The sequence below is a fragment of the Zophobas morio genome, unplaced genomic scaffold (assembly GCF_036711695.1).
Source record: "Zophobas morio isolate AGI-343-1 ecotype UQ-CSIRO unplaced genomic scaffold, CSIRO_AGI_Zmor_V1 ptg000130l, whole genome shotgun sequence".
Taxonomy (NCBI): domain Eukaryota; kingdom Metazoa; phylum Arthropoda; class Insecta; order Coleoptera; family Tenebrionidae; genus Zophobas; species Zophobas morio.
Window position 1 is genome coordinate 158,118 of NW_026972235.1, and position 9,383 is coordinate 167,500.

Here is a 9,383-nt window from a genome sequence, read left to right on the forward strand (position 1 = left end):
TAACTGCGTTTATGCTCTGAGAAGGTTAGCAATTAAATCAATTACAATGAAATATTATAAATATTTAAAGTCTTGAAGGTCCTGCATGCCTTTTGGGAACACAAGGAAGAATTGTTATTAAAGTGTTGCAACGACGCTCTTTACTTGGAGGAGATTACCGAGTTGGCATTTACGAAAGAAAATATTGATCAAGTAAATTGTTATTGTGTTTGGTCGCCTTATTCAGTAGATTCTCTTACTGGAGTTTTATGAACAGTTCTACTTGGACTCTGACCTTGAGGATAATAAAGAGGATTAATATTTAATTGCTTCATCATTTTGCAGCTATACAAAATAACTTAATAAAATGGACATTTCTTTATAGGGGGTATAGAAGTGCAACCTTGCCGAGTTCTTAGTCCGACAATCTGACACTCCCGTCACGCAGGCTAGGAGCGCACGTTTGTACTAAAAGCTGAACTTTTGTATCAAGCAGTCGATCCAACACCAATATTTTATTTTCATTTGATATGCAATAAACGCTACGCAAATGTTTAAAAATTAATAGAATTTTTGTTAACGATGTCATTATGAAAGCCAATGATGGAAGATGAATAAATAGATGCACCAATTAAATTACGCTCGTGATAGCCCACTAACAAAAATTATATACTAACTTCAAAGAATTTATGGCATAGTGTGTATACTAAAAAGTTGTTAAGTTACTACATCGGTTGGTACACTAAAGAAACATGCCCTTACCCCTAGAGAACCGGTTTTCACGAGAAAAGTTAGAAATACCAGTTTGGGTTCTAAGTTTTTTAATGCCCCGGGGTTTTTTCAGGTCTCCAAAAGTTTGGGGTTGTTAGGCGTTTTGAGGGTTTGAATGTTTTTACAATAAATTATAAACACACTCCCAGGGCCTGTTATTTAACCTACGCAGATAAAATTATTGAGGCGGGCCTTATTATCAATAAAATATTTTAGTTAGCAAGGCTCTAAAATTTATTTATATACTATAAGATTTCAAACTATTTTTACAGTTCTATACTGAAAGTAATAAAATCATTATTATCAATAAAGCTTATATTAAAAAATAACCATAAAGCTGAACTTCTGTTATTTATCTTCTTTTTATAGACAAAAATTATAGTTTTTTAAATTTTTTTTTAAATTTTTTTATAGTTTAAGTTAGAATTAGGTAAATTATTTAATCTTGGTTATAGGATTTTATAAATCTGGTTACAGTAATCTAAGAGAGTTCTTCTTTTTAGGTTTGAATGGAACTTTAGTTGCTAAGTAAATTAGGTGTATTACACTTTACAAAATAATTGTATATTGTAAGCTACACTAACACCTACAATTTAGTGAATCTCTCTAAGGTTTTGCTTAAGTCTTTATTTAAAATATTTTGTTTAACTAAGTTGAACTTATAAATTAGGTTATAAATTAGTTTTTAAAAAGCTATATTTTTTTTTAGAGTTATAAATATGCAAACAATACTAAATTTTAAGAATTACTAATAATTTTAAAGGTAACGTCAGTTATTTTTGCTTTTATTACATCTGCAAAATCTAGATTTTGTATGACCAACAATTAAGATATAATAGATTCTATAAAACAGATAAATATAAGAGCTTCGACGAAGTAAAATAAAGTCAAAGAATAAAGAGTTACTAAATAAAAAGGACACTAGAAGTGCTAAGAAAAAAAGTAATTAAAAAAAAAAGTAATGTAGTCACTTAGTAAATTATTTATACTACTACTAATAGATATACCAACAAAAGTTTGTAAAACGGTTCACATGGTCTCAAAACCTATTGCAAAAGGATATATAGTTTGGAGTGTATATAAAATATATAGCTGAAAACATAGATTGTAATAAACAAAAGGTAGGGATAACATTTTTTTTTTTTTTTTTAAAGTGAAAAAAGATACACAAATGAACCCTGAAACAAGGGCATACAAAATTCCAATTCACCATCACAGTTTAATTTTAACCCAGAACAAATATAAACAAAGCCATCAACCAATAGGAAAAATAAAAAGTAATAAAATTTATGGTTCTCCCACAAACATATACTTTTTAGTTTTATCAACAACTCTCTTTAAAGGGTCAAACTCTGCTAAAAAATCTAAAGAACTTTATTTATGTTGTGTAAGGATTATGGTGTTCGTTTTTTTATAAGGTCAATGGGCACTTAACGGCATGACCTTTCAAGAATGTTTTTATCTTTTTTTTTTCAACACTGGCATACTACTGTCTAAATTTAGAAGCACTTTAAACTATCTGATTTAAATTCCCCTCCTCGGGGGTGAATAAATTATTATTCACCAGTGCCTTCTCCCAAAGGGTTATCGTGACTGTCCAAAATGAATGAATGGTTTCGCAGAGGCGCATTAGGCCGGGATCGGCTACGTTTAGTATAGTATATACTAGTAAATAATACTATCCGTATACTGTAATTTCCTAATGCTATTCTAGGAGCTACCGTTTGTGAGATGTAAGCTCTCTTTAGCGCACCACAACAAACTGTACATATATTCAGCCTCGGTGTAGCACGAAGTCAAACCGAGCCAATCTAAATATAAATGTTATGATTTAGTTAATAAGCTTCTCACTTTGCTGGACTAATGCAATTTTTAGCGTGATAATAGGATTATGTACTATTTCAGAACCGGTTTCAAGGTAATCCTAAAGCTTCTAGAATCGATGCAAATAGTGTTATCTATGATACCCATGCTAGCAACCTTCAAAGTTCCGAACAGTACAAGACAAAGATATAGTTCAAGAAAATACCACAGGCTTTCGGACGCACCTATTCACTCCAGATGCAGGCATTGCTACCACTTAGCCTTATATTACACAAAATCAAAGGATCTACCTACACCTTTGTCTAAAAAAAACGGTTGAGTAGGCAATAATCCTAGTATATCAACACCGGTTTGATTATCGAGAGGATATTAGTAAGCTAAAAGCTAAGTTGTAAATCCTTTCTAGTCTAACACCGTTCGCCATAACCCTTAATGAACTTAAAAACATGGGACCTTTCAAAGATCTCAAGTGACTTATTAGTTTTCTCATTTTAAGAGCAGTCTATCGGTCCAAGAAGACTTTTGGCTGTTGGACTAGACCGTTCTCCCCTAGTACTCATCAAAGTGCACGATAACTCTGGTCACTTTCCCTTAAAAGCACGATAACCCATGTTACTGTCTACTGTGTTCTGATCATTTAGCTGAAGAGATAGGATGATTAATTACGAGAGCCTACTGTATAATTTCAGCTCAAGTCAAGTCAAGTCAAGTAGTTCGAAATATAGTTAGTCAGCACCCTTCAATATAGTGACTACATTTCACTTGCCGTTTTTCCTTGGATGGCGTCCGACACATATACATCATAGGGTGAAGTTTGAAGTCACATCGGATCCTATAGGTTGAGTCCAACGAGGAATTCCACCTTAGGGCTAATTTTCTTCGGTCGCTTAACGATAGTAACCTACGCCGTTGTTGTGTTAAATCATTACTTTATTAAAAGAGTGTACAACATTGCAGGAAAGCGCCGAGGATAGCCAACAGCCAGGTCTCCTACTCAGAGTCCAAACACCTAAGCTGAGGTATAACACTGGCCTTACGATGTACCTAACTTTCGATTAAGACCAAATAATATCCTAGATCGCTGAGACCACATGGCAATGAAAGATGCCCGCGCAAGACAAGCGTTGAGGATATTAAAAAGATAAAACGCTGGCACCGGCGCGAGCATCGAGAAAGGAGGTTTTCCCATTCTCTTATACATGCTTTTTGAAGGGCTTAAATATACAAAATACCACCCTTTGGAGGGGTAAAATAGTGTTCATACCCAAATTAGTTAATCATTCCTTTCAATATGAGATAAAGATGCTAGATATTAATATATATTATTATCTTTTTTATATACATTCCGATAACAACATTATATATATATTTATATATCTTGTTACCTCTCGCTCTCCTGTATTATACATACAACAAAAATTCTAGACGCCTAAGAAGCAGTGGGCGCTAACGAAACGCTCTCCAATAATTGGTACATTAGTTTTTTTTTTTGCGAGTTTTTGGTTTGGTGTGTCGAGAAAACAAGAAGCCGTTCATAAATTATATGGCAACGATGTAAAGTATCGTTTCAAATATTCCACGTCGCCTCCGGCATTGAGCGAGACAAGCTTGTTATGGCCCATGTGCAGCGAAGAGACTATTGGCTTAGACAGCAGATGCATATTTTATGAGTGGCCGGCCTTACAACGCAAAATAGCGTAGCACGATAGTTTGCTTCTGGCGCAAAGTAAACGATAAAAAAAATTCGATTCGCCATTGAGATTCACGTGTGACCGCCGCGCGTGCTTACAAAAAGTTAATATTAACAAAAGAAATTTATACTTTAAAAAATTAAATTTTCTAATAACATTATATGTGTAATATATATATAAGTATATTACATAGTAAAGTATGGTTAAGGAAAAAGAGAAAATGTAATAATATTTATTAAAAAAAATATGTATAAAGTATAAAAAATAGAAAGGAATTTATAATCTTTACAATACAAAAAAAAGATATAGAAATATTATATATATAAGAAAAAACAGTTATAAATATGCACTAGGAATATAATTACATAAAAATCTAGCTATCGAGCAAATTTTTATGTAAAATATAACTCCACTTAAACTTTTTTTTTATTTTTAAAGTTTTAATTCTGTGTTAATTTTCATTATAAATTTTTATTTAATTCCTTATTTTTATTAGTTATATTTTTTTATAGGCAATTGAAAGCTCGTCACTCAAACAGACTTTGACTTTACTTTTGAAGCCGAAAGTATATTTAGTCCTTTAGGGTTAGGGTCATTTAATTATGAAGTTTATACTAAATTAAATCGAAATTAATGTTGAAATATCCATGGGGTTTTATCTATAGTCTGTCCACAAGGTTTTTTCTTAAACCGAACCTGTGCAATATCCTTCATTGAATTGCCAGGTTGCCAATAATAAACAAGCAAGGCAAAATACCTCGCAGACAACTACAGGCAAAAAACAGTAATAAAAGAGAAAAATCCTCTTATTTAATCATCGTAAAATTATATATATATATATACTTAAAAAAAATTAAATTAAACACAGGGGTTCAATTAAATTGTACCTATCAAGTTCGGTGTCAACTAAATTCTATGGTTGTAAGAAGATATCATATAGTTGACAATAATTGCCTTGTTTATTTATTTTAACTTTATACGGGATTTATTTTTTATTATTAAAATTTATACTGTTTGCCTCGCAGGGTTAATGGGTGGCACAAAAATGTGTCCACAGCTTCTATAATCTAATATCTACTAAAACTTTCCTTTTAAAAAAATCCTGAGAGAATTATTTGTCTACTGTATGGCATTTTCAATGGTGCTGCCTTTTTTACCTTTTTACTAAAAATCTCTGTCATCCTAGGTTCAATCTATCTCAATAGAGTGGAATGTTCTGCGCGTCGTTTTGAGCTTGGATTCAATAACCACCATGATCAGTATAGCTTGTGCTCTTTCTCTTAATAAATTAAGCTGTTCAAGTATATCACAAAGGATAAGTGTTCGAAAATAACATGCCTTCAGTAGCGAAGACGAGAATAAGAATGAAAATCCAAGTAAATAAGAGACACAACTCTGCGGGTCTTTTGCCGTCTTGGTTATTTAACTGTTTATGTTACATTTTCTTTATATTTAGATATATGATTATCCACTTTTTATTTCATTTTTTAATTCTATTTTTCCCCTAAGTCGGGGTTAATAATTTAAGAATTTGTAGCTGTAGGCTTTATAAAAGTACAAAGTTGTAGTTCAAAGTTTTTAACTATTATGGTTAGTTCATTATAACAATATTTTAGTAGACAATATTTGTAAGGTTTGTAACGTTAAAAATTTTAACTATAAGAATCCACAGGAGGTAATTTTTGTCTCCACAGTGCAAATTTGGTATTATCACCAAGTTACTCTTTTTTCAATAGCCTGCGCTTAACTTACCGGCGACCCGCCAAAGTCTTTAAAAAAAAAAACAGAAGATAATGACTACTTCTTCTTTAGGGGACAATAAAATGGTCACTCTTTCTTACCCTTTCATTTCGAAGGTCTTAGTCATCATGCGGGAATTTATATATCCTGAGTAACACAGCTTTATAAGACTAAAGGGGGCAGAGGGTAATAAAAGTTGTATATACATTAAGTTAAGGACCGAAGATGTGAGTCGTCAGCGTAGCTCAGTGGTTAGACATTTTGTCGCTCAGTCTCAAGGCGGCGGATACGATCCGTCTGTCACAACTGGCATTTTTCTGGTCTGGTAGTTACGTGTAAGACCTTCTCTACAAACCAAAATTCTGATAGAAAGACCAGGTAAAGAACGAATTTATGAAAACACGCAATTTATTATGTTAACTTAAGATAAGCAGGAAAGGACCAAGCCTAGCGCTAGCGATACATAAAAATTAGAAATTCTAAATGCTGCCGCTGCCCTGGGTGTTGAGGAAAGAGCTGGGATCATCGGTGTAGTGGTTTGAGTGCTGTGTGAAGAGGAGGGCAGGTCCGTTGGGGGATAGTCGGGAGTAAACGTACTTTGATAAGTAGAACTGGGAGTTTTCCAAGCATTACATTTATTACTATCAAAAGTGTTGTATCCTTTAATTTCGCCCTCATAAGTGCATTGTTCACTTTAGTAACTTAAATTCTCATAATGAAGACGAGAGCAGCAAAGAAAATTTTCATCAAGAGTAATAAAACTTAGAGAAGTTTAGATTAAACTTAGAGATAGGACAGAACATAATAAAAAACCACTATTTTGCTTACATTCTAGTTTTATTAATAAAAGCTTCAGGCTCAATTTCAATTGTTATGTTACCTTCTAAGTCCCTATTATAAGTCAGAAAATAAAATTAAAAAGATAAATTCATTTATATCTTTCCTTTTGTGCGAATAAATCAGAAAGCGTACAACTATAGAAAAGACTTTAGATTTGTAAATACTTTATTTAAATAAGGATTTATAGTAAGATCAGGCTTATTATTGTTATTAAATGGTTGAGTGGGGCTTTGGCAGTTGTAGACTTATAAGTGAGTAAATTTGTTAGAAAACTGTAGTTATTACTAACAGGGAATTCCTTTAAATTAAAATCAACCACTTTTTTTGATGTTTACTACAAAGATAATAAATTTTGCAAGGACGAGAACATTGGATTTCGGAGGGCAGTAAGTTGGTTTCCATAGATATAAATTTCTTTTTGTACAATGCAAGAGCAGTTAACCTTAATATTATAAAATAAATTTATAAAGAGCTTATACAAATATTCTAAAGCGGTTAGTTCGACAAAGGAACTATCCTCTATGGATGCTATTCTATTTCTGTCAAGATACCTAAATAAAAAAGTGGAATAGATTAAAGTGAATATCGATAAAGCATTTTATAAGGCAAAGGAAAAAGAAAGGAAATACTCTTTCACACTTCACTATTACTAAACTAGACTTTTCCTAGCTTTTATATGGTTGGGTGCGGTTAAGCAGTTGTAGACTTATAAGTGAGTAAATTTGTTAGAAAACTCGAGTTATTACTAACAATGAATTTCTTTAAATATAAAATCAACCACTTTATTTTTGATGTTCACTTACAATTCTTTTAAATTTTGTAAGGAGAACATAGCTTTTCGGAGGGCAGTAAGTTGGTTTTCACTTAAATGTCTTTTTGTGGAACGCATAAAATATTAGCCTTAATATTAGAAAAGAAATTTATAACGAGCTATTACAAATATGTTAAGGCGCCTAGTTCGGCGAAGGAGCTATCTTCTATTGATGATATGCTATTTCTGTAAAGATATCTAAATAAAAAAGTGTAATAAGTTAAAGTGAATATCGATAAAGCATTTATAAGGCAAAGAGAAAAGAAAGGTAATATTCTATCACACTTCACTATTACTAAACTAGACCTTTCCTAGTTTTTAAATGGTTGGGTGCGGTTTATACAGTTGTAGACTTATAGGTGAGTAAATTTGTTTGAAAACTCGAGTTATTACTAACTATGAATTCCTTTAAATATAAAATCAACCCTTCTGATGTTTACTTACAAATCTTTTAAATTTTGCAAGGAGGAGAACATTGCTTTTCGGAGGGCAGTAAGTTGGTTTCCATGTAAATCTCTTTTTGTACAATGCAAGAGCAGTTAGCCACAATATTAGAAAATAAATTTATAACGTGCTTTTACAAATATTCTAAAGTGCTTAGTTCGGCAAAAGAGCTATCCTCTATTGATGATATGCTATTTACGTGAAGATACCTATATAAAAAATTGAAATAAGTTAAAGTGAATATCGATAAAGCATTTATAAGGCAAAGAGAAAAGAAAAGTAATATTCTATCACACTTTACTATTACTAAACTAGACTTTTCCTTGTTTTTAAATGGTTCAGTGCAGTTTTGGCAGTTGTAGGCTTGGAAGTGAGTAAATTTGTTAGAAAATTCGAGTTATTATTAACAATAAATTCCTATCATTTTAGCATCAAGCACTTTTTTTTTGATGTTTACTTACAATTCTATTAAATTTTGCAAGGAGGAGAACATTGGATTTCGGAGGGCAGTAAGTCGGTTTTCCCTTAAACCTCTTTTTGTACAATGCAAGAGCAGTTAGCCTTAATATTAGAAAATAAATTTATAACGAGTTATTACAAATATGTTAAAGAGCTTAGTTCGACAAAGGAACGATCTTCTATTGATGACATGTAATTGTTATGAAGACCCCTAAAATAAAAAATGTAGTAAGTTAAAGGAAATATTGGTAAAGCATTATAAGGCAAAGAAAAAAGATAATATTCTACTGCACATCACTATTACTAAACTAGACTTTTCCTTGTTTTTAAATGGTTTCAGTGCGGTTTTGGCAGTTGTAGACTATAAGTGAGTAAATTTGTTAGAAAATTCGAGTTATTATTAACAATAAATTCCTATCATTTTAGAATCAAGCACTTTTTTTTTGATGTTTACTTACAATTCTATTAAATTTTGCAAGGAGGAGAACATTGGATTTCGGAGGGCAGTAAGTCGGTTTTCCCTTAAACCTCTTTTTGTACAATGCAAGAGCAGTTAGCCTTAATATTAGAAAATAAATTTATAACGAGCTATTACAAAATTGTTAAAGCGGTTAGTTCGGCAAAGGAACTATCCTCTATTGATGATATGCTATTTCTGTCAAGATGCCTAAATAAAAAAGTGTAATAAGTTTAGTGTGAATATCGATAAAGCATTTTATAAGGCAAAGGAAAAAGAGGGGTAATATTCTATCACACCTCACTATTACTAAAAGCAGACTTTTTTCTTTTTTTTAAACTGTTGAGTTTTGTTTAGGCAGTCGTAG